A 25589-nucleotide genomic window follows, 5' to 3' on the forward strand; every position below is an offset into this window, starting at 1 on the left:
GTAACTTGCCCCGACCGGGATTCGAACCCGGGCCACCTGGTTTCGCGGCCAGACGCGCTGACCGTTACTTCACAGGTGTGGACAATATCGTTTTACTAGTTGGAAGTATGAAATTCTAATATTAAAAAAGTGCATTATAAAAAAGTTTTGGTACCTATTTGTAATGTTCTGACATATGAGGTACTGAGAATATTCTCCAGCTGCTACAAAAAATAACAGCTTTCCCATAACATATGAAAAGAACAAGATTGGTGATCACGTTTCTTTCGTTTTCCTACGTCCACTATGCACTACACGTAATTACAACTCAAGAGACAAGAGAATATTGAAGAATTCTGAACAGTTAACTAGAGCACCCCACTCCTTCTCCAGCACACGCTACCACCCCTACTCTGTGTTCGCGAGTTATTTCTTCGACTCTCCTCCTTCAGCTGAGTGCTCGTCTTCAATGAGCACCATTTGGACAGGGTTGGTATATATGGATTCACCTGTGTCAATGCTTAAAATTAAAATTAAGATCTATGTACATTCATCTTTTTATGCGGTATGGAGCAAGTATGCCATAGAATTGCATGATATAGATTTCTGTGTTTTAAAATTGTGCGTGAACATAATTATATTGAAGATGTAGCTTGGACGTATCAGTGGCGTGAGGAATCTGAAAAAATCTTAAGAAATAATTTGAAGGAAAAATTGTTCCGGCGCCAGGTATCGACTCTGGGACCCTTCGCTTAGCGCGCGAACGCTCTACCGACTGAGCTACCCCAGGAACTATACACGACACCGTCACAATTTTTCCTTTTATATCCACACAACTCACATGAGCTGACAAGATGCCAGAACTCAACTATGAGTGCACACAAATACTGTGTGACTTAAGTCTGGTTTAGATGAGTTCTGGCGTCTTGTCAGCTCATGTGAGTTGTGTAGATATAAAAAGGAAAAATTGTGACGGTGTCGTGTATAGTTCCTGGGGTAGCTCAGTCGGTAGAGCGTTCGCGCGCTAAGCGAAGGGTTCCGGGATCGATACCCGGCCCCGGAACAATTTTTCCTTGAAATTATTCAAACCTGTTTTACAGGGAGCCAGATTTGTATAATCTGAAGAAATATTTGTTTTAGATGTAATTTTGGTATGATGTATCTTTATACGGAAGAAACTGCTCAGTCTGCTTACATATATTGTCGAAAGAAGAACGGGGAAGGTTGATGTATTAGTCACGCGTTGATCGTCTCTAGGCCTAGGTTTTACAGAAAGTTGTCTTTAGACACGAAACGGAGACCCGCGTGAACTACGCCTGTGGCCCTCCTCTACTACTGAAATAATTTTGTTGATAATCAGTGTCCACCTGTTAACATTCTCGGATTCTTCCTTAGAAGTTGCTAGAATCCTACTGAGAGCTTGCAAAAATTCGAAGATGCATTTAATTTCCGTACGAATGAATATGGAGCGAATATTTATTACAGTACAATTTTTTTCCATTGGTACAAATAGAGAAAAACAATTAATTCATCATCATCTACAAGGTTTGGACTTAGCGTCAGTTCCCTCGCCATTAATGAAAGTCATCTATCCAACGTCTTCTATGTCTTCAACTTGTCTCTTCCCGGTAGGATGATAATCCAACATAGTTTTCTGAAGCATGAAATTTTGCCTTCTTTCTACATGGATCCTTCAACATTCTTTGTTTTATTTTTTCTTTCTGACATTTTATATCTTAAGCTCATTTTTTTATCTCTTCGCTTCGTTTATGTTACAGTAAGGAATGTCCAGCGACTGAGCGCATAAATCTCATTAATTCTGCTGATTCAATTTTTTTTTCGGGTTCTTCCCAAGTTCCATGGTTCACTTGCATATAATAACATGAGAATCGCCATTGTTTATAAAATTGTATTTGTGTATAATTTCGGGTGAAGTTCCAGAGGTAGCTCAGTTGGTAGAGCGTTGGTTCGTTCAGCCAAAGGTCCCGGGACCGATACCCGGCCTCGGAACAATTTTTCCCTTGAAATTATTCAAGTCTGCTTCACAGAGAGCTTTACCTGAAAGCTAGATTTGCATGTATTTGTATATGTTTCCTTATTTTAGGACCAAATGTTATTTTTATTGTTTTGCACGTGTGCTTTAAAGAGAGGAACAGTTAATTAACCAAATATTAGAGGTTTGACTACAATGCAGTGTTTATCCAGTGGATGGCGCAGCATACTCAAGATAAGCAGATGTGGCAGCTGTGTTTAAAATACGATTATGTTGACAATGTTGAATACCTTGCCCTTTACTACGCTTGCCAAGCTGTGCTTACAATGTTAATATTACTATTTCTGAGTGAAATATATATCTCAATCAATTTCTGTTGACAATAGGAGAATTAGCAAACATGTCAAAGAAATACAATTACAGTAGGCTATCTGCCATAGACATTTGCGAAAATTACTAAGTAGTTCAATATCCTTGATTCTCTGTGTTAAAACGATGGGACACCGTTACCAACCAGTGCAATTCTGAAGAAAAACAAGAGAATGTTTTCTGTTATGACGAACGAATCCTTTACAGACCTTGATCATGAAAAGTAAACCAGTTAGACGAGTCCTGGGATGGATGTACTGCCAGATCAAAAAGTAGGCCTAAGGATTATTATTTACCTTCTATGGTAATGACAACTTCGGAATCTTCTGCAGAAAAGATACGCTGTTTTGCGCTAATACAAGGCATCTCATTTCGAGTTGAGAATGATAATAAAAACGGAAGACATTTCTTTCTGTCCGTGGTTACTGTCCTAAATTAAATTCATTCTTTGAATTATTATTTCTGGATTTCATTGCAGGGAGCTATGTAGTGGTCCGTGTTTTCAGAATTATTATTATTTTTTTACTTGGTTATTTAACGACACTGTATCAACTCCAAGGCTATTTAACGTCGATGGAAATGGTGACAGCGAGATGATATTTGGCGAGATGAGACCTAGGATTTGCCATAGATTACCTGACATTTGAGTTACGGTTGGGGAAACCTTGGAAAAACCCAACCAGGTACTCAGTCCCAGCGGGAATCGAACCCGCCTTAGCCGATCAGCTATGCCAGTGGTCCAGAATGATTATTACAAATATTTTGACTATAGGTAGAAGATCGGCAGAAATAATGTGATAAAGTGTCATCCGCAATTAACATGGATGGTATTTTACTACAAAATAAGATTACTGATTATCAAATGCAAAGTCTTGTAGCAAGTCAACTGATTTCCATTCAGTGCAGTTCAGTTTAGTTTGTAGCAATGCAATTCGCAATAGAACAGCTGAGCTTCATTTATGATACCTGTATCACATAGAAATTGTATAAAAGGTATCGAGATACATTTCCAATAATCGACAGTACCAGGAATTGTTAGCCTATAACGTAAGTCAATATATTACATAGTTTGTAATATAATGCTTAAGTCGCGAGATGTTATTGCAGAAAACTGACTTGCAGAATCACCACCGAGTGAAATGGCTCGTGCGTTAACCCTTTCTAACCCAAATTAAATTTACAAGCAATCCATGTTGAAACAAATAGCTGTATTAGGACCAAGTTACGGGAGTGGCAACATTTGAAACAAAACTATATTGATGAAAATGTATTGAAATAGAAGTTATCCAGCAAAATTTACCTTAATATGTAACACACAAGTATATAAATGCTATAATAGTACATTATGCAACGAGCCTATAATGAAGGTAATTAAGAAGCGAGTATGGATATTTATGAAACGAGCGCAAGCGAGTTTCATAATTTTCATACGAGCTTCTTAATTACCATTATAGGCGAGTTTCATACGACTTTTTATGCTCGACCATATTTCTAACTTGATATTATTAATTTTCTTTGTATCTGACCTTGGCCAATGTCCCGTATGTTGTGAGATGTGCGGAGACGCGAACGTATTGATTTTTTCCGAGGAACAGATGTTCACATTGACCTTGCTAGGCCATAAGAACCTACAGAGATAACATTGAAATTAAATTAGACACTGAAAAACGCGATGACAAATTGAATTTATTTGAATATTATTTACAATTAACGCTAATTATTATAGTAACAGAACATGACCTTCTGCGACAGTATTGGATTTCCAGCCTCCGTGACTTTTCGCTAATTCTCTTTCGATTGCATATACGAGAATAATCGATACTTGCGGTTTTATAACGGTAGAAAGCTGACCTGTCATTGGCTGAACAGTTGTAACCTTAGTCGTCATTGGCTGAAAGACCTGACCTTTAATGACATACCTATAGATACCATATGGTATCTATAGGTAAGAAAGGGTTAAGCACGGAACTCGCATTAAGGAGGTCCGAGGTTCAAATCTCCTGACCAACCAAACAGACTGTGGTTTTTCCGTGGTTTTCCAAAGTTATTTAGGGCAAATGTCGAGTTGAAAATTCCATTGCCAATGTCCATTTCCCTTCCTATTCCCTGTAGACAAAGAATTTGGAATTCATATTATATCATTCTTCTTAATCATCTAATTCCACAGGCTTATTCAGGTCATGTCGCAGTCTTCGTCCGGTTGTAGGAGGGGCGTCCTCTCCGAAACCGTCTCTGGGTTCTGAGCCTTTCGCAATACCTATCTGTGCTAGGATTCATTCCTTAAGGAGAGAGGATGGTATTTTTTTTAACTTTTTTCCTATTTGGTGTAAACTAATTAATTGTTTGTATGTAGAGAGCTCATAGCTGTAGGAACTCAACAAAATATAAATATTTTGAAAAAAAAAAATTATTTGGGGGCCCAAATTTGAAAAAAAAAAATATACACAATGCAGGATTGTACTAAATCGATATATCTAAACCGTTTTTAAAGATAGATTCAAACTTTTTTTTTACAATGTATTTGCAAAAGCATGTTCTACAAACTGTCTGTAACAGAATTTTGATATTAGTCCCTACGTTTGTAAAATAAACAATTAAAATTTAATAACAATTTTCTGATTTCCTTTCTTGCAAACAAACGGACGTATTTTTAAAATGAAATCAATTAACAAAATTCTGTTACAGAGAAACGTTTCCTAATAGTCTAAAGAATGTGTGTTCTAAATGTCATGCATGTATCTTTAATAGTTCAGAAATTATATCAATTTTTGTCTGGCAATGTAGCAAAAAAATAAAGTTACTGGAAACCGATAAAATTGAGCGTGTGATTTAAAAATCCATAGCGCTGGAAGTTTAAAAATGATGTCTCAACATCCGATTAGGGCACAAATACCCATAAAATGTTATGCAATGCATTCCACACATATCAAAGAGTATTTTAAAGAAAAAAAAAATTGAAAATTTAATTTACCGGAAACAACGATGAAAGTGGGCGAGTGATTTAAAAATCCATAACGCAGGAAGTTTAAAAATGGCGACTCAACATCCGATAAGGGCACAAATACCCACAAAATGTTATGCTATGCATCCACACATATCACGGAGTATTTTGAAGAATTTTTTTTGAAAATTTACTCATTTTTCACCAAATATAGCCTACCATCGTCTCCCCTTAAGAACATTTGCGAGGGCGCTTTGACACCTTATACGAGATATCGGAATGAATCCTGTGCTGCTTGGTCACCGTATGAACTTATGGCGGGGGGATGTAGGAGGGATCTCATGCGACCGGTGGGCTGGTACAACTCATTCTCATTCATCCCATAATTCGGGGTGCACAATAGACCAATATCGAGCCGACGTATTGAAGGGTCGTCGCTAACCCTCCACTAGCCACTCGATACTACTGCTGCTGCTGAATCACCGCTAATGGAGCTTTTTACTTGCCCATGTCACTTTTAGAACGGAGCTGTCCTAAGTGAAATTTGTTTATAGTTATACACCTGTTATTTGGAGACTGTGAAATAAGCTTTAAATTTGTGGATTTACAGCAAAATTCTCAAAACACCACACACAGCTAGAGTGACAAAAGAAGGCGCTCTGAAGCGAATGGAGGTCGAAAAGTAGGCTTAGAGTTTATTGGTTATCATAAAAGAAGAAAGAACTCGTATCTTGGACACGTCATTTGGAACATAAAGTACAAACTACTACAGCTCATAACTGAGAGAAAGAACGAAGGAAGAAGACGGGTGTGACGAAAAATATTCTCATGGCACCATAACATGAACCTGTTGACTGGAGTGCTCACTGTGCAAAATTTAGAACATACAGAAAAGAAATTGACAGGAAAAGGAAAATATGATCACAAATATTCATTAATGGATGTGCAGAACAAGATGAAGAAAAGACGGCAATAGATCATTAATGAATTGAGAAAGATACGGTAAATCGTAATACTTGCAGACATTATGTATTTCGTCACATATACAGTAAAACATTTTAAAAGATTTGTATGAAATATAACTTCTACATTTTTTAACGAGGATCCTTAGGTAAAATCAAGTAGCCACAGTTATATAATTGCAAATCAATCCATTTATCAATTTTGCTCGGTGTATGACTAAAATTATTTGGATATTTTCAAGCATCGTAGAAGATTAAAAGATGAAATAACTGTTTCGCAGTTCTATCCAATTATACGACTTTATATCTTTGAAGCTATGAATTATTTAATTTTAAACTTTGATAATGTACAGGATGGGCACAAAGTTCTGTAACCCTCTACAAATACCTCAAATATTAACACTATTTATACTGTTTTCGCTTTAAGAAAAATCATAATGTAAATATAAACACGCATACCCGTCATACCCGTGATAGGCTCCCAGTCGAAACACTCACATGACGCAGGAAAAAATAGTTCGTATTTGGAAACCATAATCTTGTGTTATTTGAAAATAAAAAAATGAATTTTAGTTGTTAAATAGGCCTACGATGAAACACATAACTTCACTTATATATAAAACACCATGTAAAAGAAAAGATACTTTTGTATTTTGCTATGTACTATGAACGCGGATGAATTCCAACAGTAATACCTAGGTAGTCTGTTCTTGTAACAAGCTCGTAGTTGTTCACGTAAGCACTTGGTACTGAAGTATGGCTTCTGCATTCTCGGTGTGTGTGGTTATTAATCATAAGAGTGGAAACCCTCTCAAAAGCGGAGAAAAACAAATAGTCTTAAATGTATATAATAAGTTAAATGAGTTTTAAATTACAGTAATTATAAATCAAATGTTTCCTAAGCAAACGAATGCATAGTAGTGAGGTTAGGCCTACTCGATGAGTAACGGGAAATGTTCAACATGAAACAGAACGTACAACAGTAGGCGGGAACTCGTACTGAGAATCTATGGCGCCTAACAGCGGCCAACGAAGCCTCACTTCAGTCACATGCTGTTGTTTATACGTGGTACATTCATTAAGTTCTGAGACTGAGGGCATAGTGGCGGTGTGGTGCACTAGAACGGATAGGTGGCGCCGTGATATGGTATCTTGTCAGTTAGTCTCTCGTCCCAGCATCATACAGTTACGTGCATATAGTGTAAGCAGAACTACGGTCATTGTTGTGACGGTGATTTGAATGCGCGCGTCGGAACTCGAGTATGTTGCAGTTTCAGCAACGGCCAAACGTCACGTTCTGTCAGAAATTAGGCGAAACTGCTATAACCGATCATAACTGGAGACGAAACATGGTGTTTCCTTTACGATCCGCAACTGAAGCGACAATCCGCCACCTGGAAAACGCCATTATTTCCACGACAGAAAAATCCGCAACAAGACAGGTCAAAAGGCAAGGTGATGCTTTAACAGTTTTTTTTTATTCAAATGGAATTGTTCACATAGAATTCATCCCACAAGGTGCAACTGTAAACAAGATCCTCTATAAAGAGATTCTTGGCCGTTTACGCAATTCAATTCGTCGTAAGCGTCCTGAGATTTCGCATAGGAAGAATTGGCTGTTGCTACACGACAACGCCGCTGCACATCGCTCCATCCTTCTCGAAGAGGAACTTGCAAGGCAACAGGTCGCTGTTTTGCCACACCTTCCGTACTCACCTGATCTTGTACCATGCGATTTTGTTTCTCTTTCCCCTCATGAAATGAATCCTACGTGGGCGTAATTTTTATGCGGCCGAAAAGGTCATGACTGCCACAAGAGAAGCCATATGGCATCTTCCTGCCAACATCTTTCAGCGGTGCTTCCAGCAGCTACACCAACGTTGGCAGACGTGCATAGCGGCCAACGGCGACTATATTGAGGGAGGATGTCGATCTGTTTAAGTGTACGCCGTATCACGCGGCATCTTCTGAGACATCCAGATTCTTGTGGGTGCCTACCCTTCAGGCGTCAGTGTCAGAACTTAATGACTGTACCACGTATTAGGATTTTTCTTACAGCGGAAAGATTATATATATAATTTCGGTCATAACGCAGACATACACTCACTTTACACTAGCTATGCGTACTAAGTGTCCAAAGAGTCAGTATGTCCCCCATTATTCTCCTCACATAAAATAATGTATCGGCAGGTTCGGTGTGACATTAGCCTCAGCACTGTTAGTGTAATCTGTTGGAAAGCGCGTCACATGGCAGTCTTCAAATCATCAATGTTGTCGTACCGTTCCTGTGCAGCAATGCTCTTGATAAAATCCCACAGCGCACTGTCACTAATTGCGAAGTCAGGGCTGCGAGATGGCCTAGTAAGATAGGTGACCCACGACCAATCCAGCGTTGTGGAAACGTCTCACTGAGGTACTCAAGGATGGAAATGGCATAATGAGCAGGTTGCCCATCCTAATGCAACCAGCGATCATCCTTGACACCATTGATGAATTTAAGGACGCCGTGCAAAGCATTATATTATGTGAAGAGAATGATAGGGAGATACTGACCCTTTGGACACTTAGGATACACAGTTAGTGTAAAGTGGATGCATGTCTGCATTATGACCGAAATTACTAAAATAGTGTGTATATTTGAGGTATTTATACATATTATTGCTTTCAGTCAGCTATCCGAAGACAAGTCTGAACCTCACAATTGATAACAAGAAGCCACTACGTATGAGGTAACTAGGTCAGGAGTAATGAGGTAGGGTGGTCAGTTCCTTTCCCCCTCCATTGCAGACATCGCCGACTAGCTACATAATCAGACTTCAGATTCATACAAACAATTTTTCTTCCTCTGACACATTTCGTCAAGTGAGATGTACAGTACTGCCCGATAATACATGTACAGTTCCTTACTTACTTACTGGATTTTAAGGAACCCGGAGGTTCATTGCCCACCATTGGTCCCTATCCTGAGCAAGATTAATCCAGTCTCTATCATCATATCCCACCTCCCTCAAATCCATTTTAATATTATCTTCCCATCTACGTCTCGGCCTCCCCAACGGTCTTTTTCCCTCCGGCCTCCCAACTAACACTGTATATGCATTTCTGGATTCGCCCATACGTGCTACATGTCCTGCCCATCTCAAACGACGGGATTTTATGTTCCTAATTATGTCAGGTGAAGAATACAATGCGTGCAGTTCTGCGTTGTGTAACTTTCTCCATTCTCCTTTAACTTCATCCCTCTTAGCCCCAAATATTTTCCTAAGAACCTTTTTCTCAAACACCCTGTTCCTCTCTCAAAGTGAGAGTCCGAGTTTCACAACCATACAGAACAACCGGTAATATAACTGTTTTATAAATTCTAACTTTCAGATTTTTGGACAGAAGACTAGATGACAAAAGCTTCTCAACCGAATAATAACAGGCATTTCCCATATTTATTCTGCGTTTAATTTCCTCCCGAGTGTCATTTATATTTGTTACTGTTGCTCCAAGATATTTGAATTTTTCCACCTCTTCGAAGGATACATCTCCAATTTTTATAGTTCAATTTCGTACAATATTCTGATCACGAGACATAATCATATATTTAGTCTTTTCGGGATTTACTTCCAACCCTATCTCTTTACTTGCTTCAAGTAGAATATCCGCGTTTTCCCTAATCATTTGAGGATTTTCTCCTAACATATTCACGTCATCCGCATAGACAAGAAGCTGATGTAACCCGTTCAATTCCTCTCTGTTATCCTGAACTTTCCTAATGGCATATTCTAGAGCGAAGTTAAAAGTGAAGGTGATAGTGCATCTCCCTGCTTTAACCCGCAGTGAATTGGAAAATCATCAGATAGAAACTGACCTATACGGACTCTGCTGTAAGTTTCACTAAGACACATTTTAATTAATCGAACAATAAATGTACAGTGGTGACAAAAATACCGGACCGACCCTTGTAGCTGATTTCAGAGCTTTGTTCACTCCAAAGCACGATAGACTGGTAATTAAGACTTTCGTGGTTCGAATCCTGCCTAGGAAGGAGACTTTCTTTGTTCCTTATTCAAATTTATTCCCAATACTTTTCGATTGCAGCGATATTTTACTACTTAATTAACTTATTATGCCCAGAACATGAATTTAGCAGCAATCGAAACGTATTTGGAATGAATTTGAATAAGAAACAAAAAAAAAGTTTCCTTCCCAGGCAGGATTCGAACGGCGGAAGTCTTAGTTACCAGTCTATCATGCTCTGGAGTGAACAAGGCTCTGAAATTAGCTACAAGGGTCGGTCCGGTTTTTTTGCCACTACTGTACATAACAGCGAGAACCTCAATCAGAGGATGGACGTATTATTGTGAACAATTCTTTTGATGAATGATTTTCATCTTGTCTTTGCTCTTCGTCTATGTACTAACACAATCAAGCTGAATATTGATACATTAGTGCAAAACAAGAAGTGTCTGTGATCAGTTAAATAGATGAATGTTCAATAGTCTGTGCATGGATTTATCGATCCTATCCTAATGTGTGTTTAGAGTGGTGAATGTTTTTACAATATGAGTTTATGTACTACCCGCCAATGAAGCAAGTTTGAGATTCAGAGCGATGCATGGACATCAATCGTGTCTAAAAGATTTGAAATGAGGTTGACGTCGTACTTTCCCCTTCAACTGAATTTGGCATGCCTGCCTTAAACATTGATGTAACTTCTACCAACATTTTTTTATGTAGGTACTGTACCTCACCAATTTATAAATCGGCTCGAACGGATTTCATTTGATTACGGCTAATAGAAATAAGATCTAATAAACGAGTAAACAATAAAGATATACACAAAGACATAAACATATAAAAGAAATACGAATACATAGACATAGTCAGAATTTCTTCGTTTTCATCTTAATACAAGCAGATAATATTTCTTTATCGCAAGCTACAGGAGAACGGCATTCTCCACACTAAGAGTATTGCAGATTCTGGGAGACATTATCATGTTCAGTTGTGAGCAAGCCGCGATCATCGTCTACGTTCACAGCCATATCCATAAAAGTTAGTTGCAAGTCCTGCATTGTGATTGCGCTGTGGGAACCAGGGGTTGTCTGTCTGTTCTTTTCCGATATTTTCAATATGCTTTGCGATGATGCTGCCATAGATGGTTACACGAATGGGTTAACTTTAGAGTTGTTATTCAGAATTACCCAAGGGCTTGCCCTCACTACAATCTGTGTCTCCGATATTGCACTTTTAATGGACCTTGATTTACATAACGCGGTTCTTCACAGTTTGCGAAACCGACACTGTTCCAAGATATTACACGTTTACTATACAGTGTTGGATTGCTACAGGTCTCTCGAATGTTCTTCGAATGTTCTCACTCAGTAATAGGTCTACTAAAGGAATATATTATTTTTCAAAATTCGGAGCAGAAAATGACTAGAAACAAGAAGAGCGTACTATACACAGCGTTACTGTCGAGATGTTCGATAATATCATATTGTCAAGTATTCATTGCCATCATCGAGCTGTTAGTCGCCTTCTTCAAGACATTAATCATTATAATTGATATGTTCACTTTCGTCGTTGAGATGTTCACTGGGTATTTGTGAAGTTTATGAGATATTATTAATTTTTGTTCCTACAGAATTCTCCGTCGTTGTTATTATTTATTAATGTTTTCCATTATTAATACATTAAATTTGTGAAATTGTTCGTTGTCATAGTCGAGTTGTTCGTATACTTGTACTATTGTAAAGAATATCGTTGTTACAACCGAGTTGTTTGATTGCTACTGAGAAGTTACTCATTGTCATTGTTGAGATGTTCGTTTGATATTGTGAAGTTGCTCTTTATCATTATCGATATTCTTTTGTCTTGTGAAGTTTATTGTCTTTACCATCGAAATGTTTATTTGATAGTGTGTATAGTACGAGATGTTCGTTTGATATTGTAAAATTGCACGTTATCATAGTCTGAGATGTTCATTTGATATTCTGAAGTTGCTTAATGTATAGTCCGAGATGTTCGTTTGATATTGTGAAATTGCACGTTGTCATAGTTTGAGATGTTCATTTGATATTGTGAAGTTGTACATTGTATAGTCCGAGATGTTCGTTTGATATTGTGAAATTGCACTTTGTCATAGTTTGAGATGTTCATTTGATATTGTGAAGTTGTACATTGTATAGTCCGAGATGTTCGTTTGATATTGTGAGATTGCACGTTATCATAGTCTGAGATGTTCATTTGATATTGTGAAATTGCACGTTGTCATAGTCTGAGATGTTCATTTGATATTGTGAAGTTGTACATTGTATAGTCCGAGATGTTCGTTTGATATTGTGAAATTGCACGTTGTCATAGTTTGAGATGTTCATTTGATATTGTGAAATTGCACGTTGTCATAGTTTGAAATGTTCATTTGATATTGTGAAGTTGCACATTGTATAGTCCGAGATGTTCCTTTGATATTGTGAAATTGCACGTTGTCATAGTCTGAAATGTTCGTTTGATATTGTGAGATTGCACGTTATCATAGTCTGAGATGTTCATTTGATATTGTGAAATTGCACGTTACCATAGTCTGAAATGTTCGTTTGATATTGTGAGATTGCACGTTATCATAGTCTGAGATGTTCATTTGATATTATGAAATTGCACGTTGTCATAGTCTGAGATGTTCATTTGATATTGTGAAATTGCACGTTATCATAGTCTGAGATGTTCATTTGATATTGTGAAATTGCACATTATCATAGTCTGAGATGTTCATTTGATATTGTGAAATTGCACGTTGTCATAGTCTGAGATGTTCATTTGATATTGTGAAATTGCACGTTATCATAGTCTGAGATGTTCATTTGATATTGTGAAGTTGCACATTCTATAGTCCGAGATGTTCGCTTGATATTGTGAAATCTCACGTTGTCATAGTCTGAGATGTTTGTTTGATATTGTGACGTTGCTCATTGTCATAGTCAAGATGTTTGTTGGCTATTTGAAGTTTCCCATGTTATCGTCGAGGTACTCGTTTGCTATTATGAACTTGCTTGTTGTCATTGTCGAGATGTTCGTTTGCTATAGTGAACTTGCTTGTTATCACTGCCAGGATGTGCGTTTGACATTGTATTTTACTTTCATTTCATTTCATTTATTGTATTCCTTAGATCTTACATTAGGATTGAAGCTTTAAGATGTGGAGCAAGTCAAAATTTTACAAGATTAAATTTTTTTTTGGCAAGATTAAGAGTTACTCATTGTCATTGTTCGTCTGATATTGTGAAGTTGATCGTTGTTAATGTCGAGATGTTCGTTTTATGTGAAGTTGCTCGTTGTCATCGTCGAGGGATTAGTTTACTACTGTGAAGTTGTTTTTCATCGTCGAACTATTCACTGGCTAATGTGAAATTGCACATTAATATCATCGAGGGTTTAATGAGTAGAACTTTTACTCTGTAAATATTAGAAATATCCACTAGATAATACAGTACCGAACAACTAATAGAATGAAACAAATTACTGTGCGGTCACTTGCTCCTTCGCCATAAAGGTGGGTCATATTACGCGGGAACAGACGATGTAGGCCAAAGTGCTGATGACTTATTGCATCGTTGTACGCTATACTCGCTCCCAAATTAAAATTTGACTTCTTTGAACCTTAGCAAAATAATTAAAAAATACGATATCAGAATACTATAATGATCATGCATAGTGAAACAATTTTTGCATCCGTACATTGAAGATTTTACCCTCATTGATTTCTTTCAGTATTTGGTGGTGTTGTTGTTGTTGTTTAGTCAAAAGTCCTAAGGTAGGTTGGAACCTCGTAATTGACAGAATAAGGCATTACTCATGAGGCAACTAAGCCAGGAGATAATGGGAGTAGGGTGGCCAGTGTTAAATCCTCTATATCTTCATTTATTCTTTCTGTATTTTCACATCTAAGACTTTACGCTTCGCAGTAATGTCTAATAAAAATAACTTTGAGTCCAATAATCGAATCCAAAGCAGACTCTTGGTTTGTTCCGTAACTTAAATATTCAATACTAATATTAGATCTATGGAGTAGAAGAAATGAAATGAAGAAATGAAAAAAAAATGGAAAACGGAGAAGGTTTGAAAATGAACGAGTTACATCAGGTGCTTGTTTATGCGGATGACGTGAATATGTTAGGAGAAAATCAACAAACTGTTCTGGAAAACACGGGAATTTTACTTGAAGCGAGTAAGGAGAAAGGTTTGAAAGTAAATCTCGAAAAAACTAAGTGTATGATTATATCTCGTGACCAGAATATTGTACGAAATGGAAATATAAAAATTACAAATTTATCCCTTGAAGAAGTGGAAAAATTCAAATAGGTCTACTATGGAGCAACAATAACAAATAATAAATTACACTCGAAAGGAAATTAAACACAGAATAAATATGGGAAATGCCTGCTCTTATTCGGTTGAGAAGCTTTTGTCATACAGTCTGCTGTAAGAAGAACTGAAAGTTAAAATTTATAAAACAGTTGTATTACCGGTTGTTCTTGTGAAACCTGGACTCTCACTTTGAGAGAGAAACAGAGGTTAAGAGTGTTTTAGAATAAGGTGCTTAGGAAAATATTTGGGACTAAGAGGGATGAGAATAAACAAAGTCAGACAACGTAGAACTTCACGAATTGTATTCTTCACCTGACATAATTAGGAATATTAAATACAGACATTTGAGATGAACAGGGCATGTAGCACGTATGGGTGAATTCAGAAATGCGTATAGAATGTTAGTTGGGAGACCTGAGGGAAAAACATCTTTGGGAAGGCCGAGACGTAGATAGAAGGATAATATTAAGATGAATTTGAGGAAGTTGGGATTTGATGCTAGGGAGTACATTAATCTTACTGAGGATAGGGACCAAAGGCGGGCTTGTGAAGAGCGACAATGAACTTCATGGATCTCTAAAAGCCATTTGTAAGTTGTATTATTATTATTATTATTATTGTTATTATTATTATTATTAATCAACACTTGACATTCACAAGATGCGGGACTTCTAAAACATATGATGACAATAGTGCAAGACCACAAAGTAAGAGTTATAATACTAGATAAGGAACTCGAACCTATCTCTAATAGGAGATAAATCTCAAAGTCTCTGCACACAATCTTATCTGGTTGAGCTGCATTTTCAACCAGCACGTTACCATTCTAGTGTTCCTACTTAGTAGAACAAGAAAGTAAAAGAAAAAGAAAATGAAAATGAGGGAATCGCAATTAACAACAGGGAAGGCTCTCTGGCGTCTTAGCTTATAGTCATTAAAACTCGGTAGACGTTTGCCTAAAGGAACAAAAGATAAACGAAAGAGGGGATTTTAATTTGGCAAGTCTTCTCTGTCTGGTCTGCAGTTTTCTGCTATGTTTAATGAATTGAACCTCGGGGCACAAAGTGGCGTTATGTTTCAATGCTTTTCCTCTTCTACAAAGATATAATACTGTTTTATTAAACTGCTCTATTAATATACTGGGAGATGAGTGTTAAAATTTAATTTTAACAGACATAATGCTAAATACTTACTTGGAGAGTATGTTCAGTACTTAAAATATCGTGTTTAAATGTCAGCAGAAAGGTGATAATATTAACACAAGTGCAGATTAAATACTATTATTTTCGGTTTTCACTTTGCTGTTATGTGTAGTCAGGAAAACTAGCTTTTATGCTGCAAAAGTAACTTCTAGATATTTAGGACGTACGGGTAAACCATTTCATCTTCCCTGACATGAAAAAAGTGGCGGAGAATTTATGAAATGTCTTGGATTGTGTGAAAGTTCTTTATTCTTAGTACCGGTATGTAAAATATGTTATGTCAGATAATATTGGATTTATGATATGATATGATATGATATGATATGATATGATATGATATGATATGATGTGATATGATATGATATGATATGACATAAATTTGAAATTTAAATTATGGTTTATTTAACGACGCTCGCAACTGCCGAGGTTATATCAGCGTCGCCGGTTTGCCGGAATTTTATCCCACAGGAGTTCTTTTACATGCCAGTAAATCTGCTGACATGAGCCTGTCGCTTTTAAGCAGATTTAAATGCCATCGACCTGGGTCGGGATGGAACTCGCAACCCCGAGCACAAACAGCCAGCGCTATACCGACTACGCTATCCAGGCCGAATATATGATGTGGCGTGGCGTGGCGTGACATGATGTGATGTGATATATGATATGATATATATGATATGATATACGATATGGTATACGATATGATATGATATGATATGATATGATATGATATGATATGATATGATATGATATGATATGATATATGTCACTCAAACGTTTGGTCCTACTGGCCTTCACTTTCCTATTTCGGACCAGCATTCCCATTCACTACATACATCAATTTTAAACTTAGTTGACGACTCATGCACTTAATAGTACATTATGCAACGAGCCTATAATGATAGTACAGTAATTAAGAAGCGAGTGTGGATGTTTATGAAACGAGCGCAAGCGAGTTTCATCATTTTCATATGAGCTTCTTAATTACCATTATAGGCGAGTTTCATACGACTTTTTATGCTCGACCATATTTCTAACTTGAAATTATTCATTTTATTTGTATCTAACTGACCTTGAGCAATACCTCGTAAATTGTGAGATGTGCGCAGATGCGAAAGTATTGATTTTTTCCGAGGAACAGATGTCCACATTGGCCTTGATAGCCTATAAGAACCTACAGAGTAAACTAAATATTAACTTAGATATAACATTGAAATTAAATTAGACATTGAAAAATGAGATGACAGATTGAATTTATTTGAATATTATTTACAATTAACGCTAATTATTATAGTAACAGAACATAACCTTCTGCGACAGTATTGGATTTCCAGCCTCTGTGACTTTTCGCTAATTCTCTTTCGATTGCATATCCGAGAATAATCGATACTTGCTGTTTTATAACGGTACAAAGTTGACTTGTCATTGGCTGAACACCTGTAAGCTGGCTTGTCATTGGCTGGACACCTGTACTTTAATGAGTAGGTGTACTTACTTTAATGACATGCATTAAAGGACTGCTACCAGGTGTATAATTACTACATTTCGGCATGGTCGAGCATAAATTTCTTCCGTGTCCATTCTTTTACTTATCACTTCACCTATTTCGCACTTTATTCATCTGATAATATATATATATATATATATATCGTTCTAAAACTATCTAAAACTAATTTCCCTATCCCTACCATTACGTTTACTATTTATTTCATACTATTTTCACTATACATACTTCCCATTACCGTTTCAATCTCTTAATTGTTACACTCTTACATACAAAATCTTTTCTTCGCATTCTCTATCCCACCTGATACTACTCGTACATTCCTTATTTTCCTAATTCTTAGCCCTTACTGACATGTAACATATTTAATTCACATTTCCCGCTCACTTTGCTATTTACATCACTTCACTAATTAATTACCTACCTTTACACTATACAGGGTGTTTAAAAAATACGGGGCATAATTTCAGGTATGTATTTCCCACATGTAGACAATCAAAATAGTTCATTACAACATGTGTCCGGAAATGTTTCATTTCCGAGTTATGGCCTTCACAACATTGAAATTCACCGGAACGTTTTTCTTTCCGCAGGTCGTTGTCTTCACAGAAGATGTTCAAAATGTCCACCTCCTGCTTGAATACAGACCTCACCACACTGCTGCAAGAACCACTGACAGAACCTAACTCGTGCAGGGTAATCTGCTGGTGACAGGGCCTGTACACGTTGCAAATGATAAGGGTACAATTGATACTCTTTCAACAGTCTTCAGACAGTCGTATGAGGAACATTGACTTGCAACGCTACCCTTCGTGTGCTGATAGAAGGAGTCATGTTCACAGCCTCCAGAATCTCATCCTGTACTTCTGGAGTTGTAGATCTTGGTCGTCCCCTTCCCAAACCAGGAGAGTTAAATTTTCCATACTCGCACAGACGGTAATGGAGACGTACAGATGTCTTCCGATCTGGACATTGTCGCTGTGGGTACCTCTCCTGGTACAAACGATATGCCAGCGCAGCATTGCCGTCCGCCTTACCGTACATGAAGTGTATCTCTGCCAGCTCTTGATTTGAATACATGTCGCACAGTCTAACGCCTACACAACACTGAATGTAACCTTCGCCTCGGAATGAACTGTCAGAATGCCCTCTTAATGTCTCCTTTGACGGCAACGACCTGCGGAAAGAAAAACGTTCCGGTGAATTTCAATGTTGTGAAGGCCATAACTCGGAAATAAAGCATTTCCGGACACATGTTGTAATGAACTATTTTGTTTGTCTACATGTGGGAAATACATACCTGAAATTATGCCCCGTATTTTTGAAACACCCTGTATTCTTATTCTTCTAGTCGCTTCTGTTCACTTCGTCATAATGTCTACGTTTCTGTCATACACAATGTCACACTCCACACAAAGCACTTCCTTAGTTTTTTCCAAAGGTCGTCAGAAGATGTTTCTTTTTATATTAAGAGTTTCCTTTGCCATTGCTATCTTCCTTTTGACTTTCTGTCAGCAGTTCATGATATTACTTATAGTGCACCTCAAGTATTTCAAGCCGTCCACTTTTAACTTCTTTATTTTTTGATACCCAACATTAGGCCTGATGCAAATAATTTTTACTTGTTTTTCACTTTCATAACAGTTAATTATCCAGTTAGTAACCCCTTTCGTAATGGTATGGTATTCAAATATTTTGGAATGACTATTACGTTCCTTCATTCAAGAGCGTTGACGTCAAACAATTATTCCGTCTAACATTTTTACTCAGGACCTTGGTGATCGGCAAACCGATGTCAAAAACGAATAATAAATACTTTGGAATAGGAAGTTTAAGATCTCATTGCTCTTTGAATCTACGGACATTGAATCGGAATTGCATAAATTCCAGAACTCCTTGGGATTATAAAGAGATCGAAGATGGTGTCAGACCAGAAACGATTTTGAAATTTTATAAACCTGTGACAGTCCTTCCCCCTCACATAGGTATGGGTCAGCTATGGGTCTCAACTTCGAAGGAGAGATACGAGTGTTGAGACCATTAGCAAGATACACATTGCTCTACTATCAAAGGATTATAGATAATCGATAGCGATTCGAGATGCAAATAAAATCGATACAGTATTCAAATACAGGGAAGACTAGTGCCAAGTTGTTTCACGAGTGAATAATGATCGCGTCGCTTTCAAGCTAATGCAGTACCAGCCAAAAAGGAAAAAAAAATAGACGAAGACCAAAGACATTGGAGACAAGATGGGTCTTTAATCTAAACCGTGATTTTTTTTATATAATAACAAGAACAATTTGAAAATTAAAATACTGTAACCACATATTCTCAAGAACGTTTGGATTATAACAGTAAATACTATTTTAGTTATTATATCAGAGCTACTTCCCGTTTAACCGACAAGAATGTTCAATTGTGTCGGTTTCTCGATAGTTTTGTTATCGGTAGTACTTTTAGTTTCTCATTCTACGAAGCATAAAGAACTGTCATTTACGATACAAGTATTAAAAATGACATTTTATTTTGTGAGTAGGGATGTCTGAGAAACTAGACTACAAGCCAAGTGTAGCAAACCTACGCGTACAATCGTTTTAACATGTGTGTCGTATTTTATATTTTATCTGACCGTTCAATATTTACGGTATGCGGCAAAATAAACGACACTGAAATTATTGCTTATCTGCTGTCCACGCTTCCCTAGCAACGAAATATTTATTTATTGTATGTAATAGCACAGTCTAATATCATACAGCCACGAAGCTTGAGGTGATTTTTTGTATTTCTCGCGATACAGCGCTCCAAGCGGTTAGCAACTGAGAGTACTAGAAACAATAGACTGTACCGGTACTACTTCACATTGTCTGTGACGAGGCGATAGTAGCGTTCCTAATGGGTAGCAACTAAAGTTCAACTGTCATTGGATGCATATTCCCTACGTAGTGAGCTTCGTGACTGTATATTATACTAGACTATGGTAATAGTTTGATAAAATTATTATTAGGGCTAGGATTTTGATGAAATTGCATCTTTTTTCTAGTAAGCCAGGAACATAGCTGCTTCAGTATTTATATATTATGTGATAAACTGAGTGTTTTAAGACATATAGGGCATTTTTTTGCATTCTTTGCCTGTTTGAACTCATAAGAGCATCTTTTGTTTTATTCGATCATTTTTTAGGCATTTTAATTTAATTTTGGCCATAAATCCCCATTATTAATGTAAAATAATGCTTATTTCCTTTGATATTTTCTTTACATATTTTGTTCATTAATACCCATTATTTTGTATAATATTTTAATCGTTTTTCTACACAAATATTGCCATTTTAACGTAGTACATCCTATGTAATGGATCAGGCCAACTACCCCTTCAATATAGACTCCTCTATAACTCCTGATTATGGATAAGAGTGGTCTTGTGGTGGACTACATGGAAACTAAAAGTAAAGTAAATCCATGGCGCTACAGCCCATGAAGGGCCAAGACCGACCAGCTGATTGCTGACCTCACTTCCACATGCCGAAGCAGAGGTGAACGATCATACATGGAAACTACATCAAGTAAAATAATTAATTAAAGTGTACAACTTAGAAAAAATTATGTAAAATTTAATTTAATTACTAGTCTAAATAAGTAATACAAAACCTCTTTTCCTACTAAGCTAAATATATAAGACCAATTTTAGGGAATTTTTGAAAGATTTTTAGGTCATAAATGTATTATTTTAGGAATTTTTTCATGATTTATAGGTCATCAAAATCCTAGCCCTAATTATTATGAATTCAGTGTTGTGTTGATTTCTGCCATAAAATTATGGTTCTCACAACAGAGGAGATAGTGCTTATCATGGAACATTATTTCCGGTCTTACAGAGTAAGAACAGTATGAGGAGCGATTTAATAAGAAGACACCAAATAAGAGAACAATGTTAGCTGTCGTTGACAAGGTTCGTCGTACGTGATCACTCTTATATCAACGAAAGGGGACAACAGGGCATCCAAGAACCGTCACCATAAACGAGAATCATGGACGACTTCTCCAACAGGTGTTACAGTTCCCAAAGCGTAGTCACTTTTCCTTCTGCAACGACATTTTGGAGATCGCCTAATTTCTTGTGAAGCTCCATTTCCATACCCTTCCTGCTCTATGGATCTCATGACCCCAGATACCGAAATATAAAGCATATTGAAAAAATCAGTTTTCAAGACAGATGACACACCTACAAATATTCCTGAATTACGCTAGATGATAACGTAATTTTTATGTCCTTACAGCAACCTTTTTTCATCAACATCTTCAATATTCTTCAGAAACGTTATGAATGATGTGTGGAACGTTATGGTACACATTTTGAATACATACTGTTCCAACATAATGAAATGACATTCCAGTGTCGTTTGTTTTGTCCCATATAAAATAAATACAGTATATTGGACATTTTAATAATTTAGTTACACAAGCATTACTTGAAATAGGTGGAAGAGCTTGTTGGAGGAAAATTTCTGAACTGCCGTTAGAGTATAGATGGACGTGACTTGCCATCTGGCGGTAAATTTATTAAACATTATGGGTGGAATTTCAGAACTGACACTCGAAAATGAGTCATTGTGAAAATGAACAAATGAGATATAAGGTATAAGAGAATCTGCAGGGATAGTAACATGGAATTGTTACCAGCAAGATCAAGGAAGCAATGTGATATATCATACAACAGGTTTATGGAACTGTGCAAGATAAAGAATGTTCAAAGTAATATAGAGAAAAGATTTTTCCCACTCATTCAGAAGATATTTCAAACTGTAATTTACTTCCCGTATATTCTGGCAAGCGTGCTATTGGCAGTGTTTCTACACAATAAATTTATATAAGTAACTGCAGCAACTGGAGCATTAATACAGCAATTCTTAAAACACGGGTTAAAAAGTTATCGTTATAAAAAAAATGGTTGTTGAAGAAATTTAATTTCTGTCCATATCTTAACTATAAACAGCCGCCCCCGTGAGCAACTTCATATCGGTAGGCAAACGCCTTATCCGACCGAGCTACGCCGGTGGCTATGTTATAGAATCTTGTTTGCAGAAGAATTACATATATCTTGAAATTAGATAACGTTACATATAATAAACCACGTGTGTTAATCCAAAAGCGATGAAAAATTATTTCATCGCGTGAACTTGATTGTGATTCGCAACAATGACAAAGACAATTTTTATTTCATTCTGTGATATTATTACCGTTCTAATCAAAATGTTGAGAGATGCAGAAATTTATGTTTTTCAGCGGATATACTGTGGTTGTTACAGAAGGAACTGAAAGATGTGTTCCCAACTTAATTAAACTTCTCACATGTTTAATACTTTTCAACTAGGTAGTTTAGCGGAAGTCGGATGGTGAACGTCTTTTAGGGGCGAAATGATTTCAGCATTTCATAGGCACTTTGAAATAATGTCAAAAGTTTCGAGTTAGCAGCTGAAATGTTACTTAAAACTTTCTGTGCCTTTTTATGAGCACTTTTTATGATAAGATCTCCCGTAATAACTTAGTCAAAATTTTTACATCTGTCCATAGGAACTACAAGGAAAATGAAGTATAGAATAAAATATCCGTACTAACACCTTTCTTAGCATATTCACACCTTCTATAGCAGTTATGGATGTGACAATCAGCTAAACTTCGGACATTTTCCGTCGGAAGAAAATAAATGCTGACTAATATTCTCTTTACAGTGAATGAAGAATTCTTGTATAGCCCACAATCAACAAATCTGTATTTGCTATAATAACTTCAGTACATAGCTTCTCTCTCTCTCTATAAAAAAATATTTCACTCATTCATAGTTCTTCTACCCAAGGGCAGGTATTTCACTGCAAATCCAGCATTCTCCAATCTTTCATATTTTCCGCCTTTCTCTTAGTCCCCGCATACGACCATGAATCTTAATGTTGTGTATCATCTGATATGTTCTTCTGCCTCGAACTTTTCTTCCGTCCACGACAGCGGTTTACTAAAATGTTAGTCGTTCGCTTCTTAGTCATTGCGTACACTCGGTCAATAGTGGCATAATTGAAGGTTTTTTTTTTCAAAGGAAAAGAAAAGAAAGAAAGAATCAACCACAGTACAAAAACATAAAATTTAAGGAGAAACAAAAAACTGTCTGTCATGGGTGTTGTTGACACTTCAAGTATGAAATTTTTCCTGTCATTTCTTAAGATGTTATAGTAACTTTGGAAAATTGAAATAAGTGCAATTATTATAACTTAAATTGCCTAATAGAAAAAAAATTCTCTGTAGTGGCTGAAGTGTATCTTTCCTTTAATCTTCTTTTTCTTTGGTCTATCCTGTTTTTTCTCCTTTAGTTGCTTACGTTTCTTCCATATGGTTACTTCTGCTTCAAAGTCCATAACTAATACAACAATTTACATGCTAAAGTATTTTTCTCGAGGTGGCTTTTGTCGATTACATAAGAAGCAATACTGCCAATCTACTACAGTCTAAAATTATATGGATAAATGTTTCAAGATGATATAAATGGGATATACAGTGAGTGTAAAAAGTATTCGCACGGTGGGTAATAAAAATATATAGCAATAATAAATGTGCTTCAAATCCTATACTCTCAACTTTTTAGACATGAACACAAGTTAAGTACAAGTATATACATTTTCTGTTACTAGTTTACATATAAACACAATTAATTGCACAATTCTCAATATAAACAATTATGTTTAATTAAAATACAATGATACCAAACAAAAATACGAACAAAAAGTATTCGCACACTGGTCACACTTTAGTCAGTTCCTTTTCAATTTCAATATTTTGTAAGGTAGCCCTTGCATTTTACAATAGCCTCACCTTCTGGGGATAGAATTAACTAAATTTGAAGTAATATTTGCTGGAATGTTGTTCCACTTTTCTATGATTGCTGTCTTTAGAGACTCTTTACTGGTAATATGCTTAGTTCTAGGTCTTATTTCTAAATAATCCCAAAGGTCTCGGTTGGTTTGATGTCTGGTGACTGGGGAGGTGTCTGAAGATATGAAGGGATGCTATAGAGAATCCACAGTCGATTATTGTGGGCCATACATTTATGGCCGTTGTCTTACATGAATATGAAATTGCCCCTGAAGCCCAATTTTTGGGCACTAGGCACTACATGACCCTTCAGAATATCAATGTAACGTTGATGATCCATATTGTCCTCAATAAAAGCCAACGACTCCACTCCTGCTGAGATCATGCACCCCCATACTAGTACTCAAACTCCACCGTGTTTTTATTTTCCAGTCCAGCATTGTTTTTCTCCACACAGAACTTCTCCCATCAGACTGAAATATATTGAAATTACTTTCATCAGTGAAAAGCATTCTGTTCCAAAATTCTTGGGGCCGCTTAAGATTTGTTTCAGCAAATTCTAATCTTTTACTCTTATTAACTTTACTCATGTAGTATTTCCTATGGTAAATTCTAGCATGGTATTCGCTGCTCCTTAGGTAATTTCGGGTTGTACTGTCACATACAGTATACTTATACCGAGATCACATTGAAGCTCTGCCGCACTAATATGTGGATTCTTTTTTATTTTTCGTATGATTGCTCTACCACTTTATTCATTTATTTTTCTCTGCCGGCCACTTCTCCTTAAATTTTCGTTCGATTTTCTTTCCCCGTATCTGTCTATGATTCCCTTAATGGTTGACGTACCTCTATTCACGATCGTTGATATTTCACTCAGTGTTTTACGTTGATTATGCAGACGAATGATAGTAGCCCTTCTTTTCTTAGAATTTCTTTCCCTCTTGGTCCCATTTGACGTGATGGCTATATACTACTTGTGATTCTAGAATCAAACTGACTTCGAAAATGAATTACGAGCATTTCCTTAGTACCATGTGCCTACTGCGTTCCGCAGGAATGTTTTTATTCGTCAACAGAGTTTAGTGTGCGAATACTTTTTACGCTGTAATTTTGTTAGGTATTCAATTTATTGAACTATGACAGAACCTACACGCATAATTATGAAAATTCATTGTGTGTATTTGCTATGTGATGCATTACTATTATACGTGAACAGTTAATTTCATACCAAGAGTTAATAGTACTTCATTTAGGTCTCAATTTGTAGTAAAAAATCATCGTGCGAATACTTTTTACATTCACTGTATGTAAATGCTACCATCGTTCTGGCTGGACAATGACTGTTTTCACACAAAAAAGTCTTTAGACTATAGTTATTTTATGAAAACCACTAAAAATTTTGACTTCAATAACCTTCAGTG

At 36.6% G+C, this 25589-nt stretch overlaps 1 non-coding gene across 1 annotated transcript; it reads left to right on the forward strand.

Moving 5' to 3' along the window:
* The first annotated feature begins 968 nt into the window (after positions 1 to 968).
* TRNAS-GCU (transfer RNA serine (anticodon GCU)) lies at positions 969 to 1042 on the forward strand. Its single transcript has one exon. It is a non-coding gene; the product is annotated as a tRNA-Ser (tRNA).
* The last annotated feature ends 24547 nt before the right edge of the window (positions 1043 to 25589 follow it).

The sequence above is a fragment of the Periplaneta americana genome, chromosome 8, assembly GCF_040183065.1.
Source record: "Periplaneta americana isolate PAMFEO1 chromosome 8, P.americana_PAMFEO1_priV1, whole genome shotgun sequence".
Taxonomy (NCBI): Eukaryota; Metazoa; Arthropoda; class Insecta; order Blattodea; family Blattidae; genus Periplaneta; species Periplaneta americana.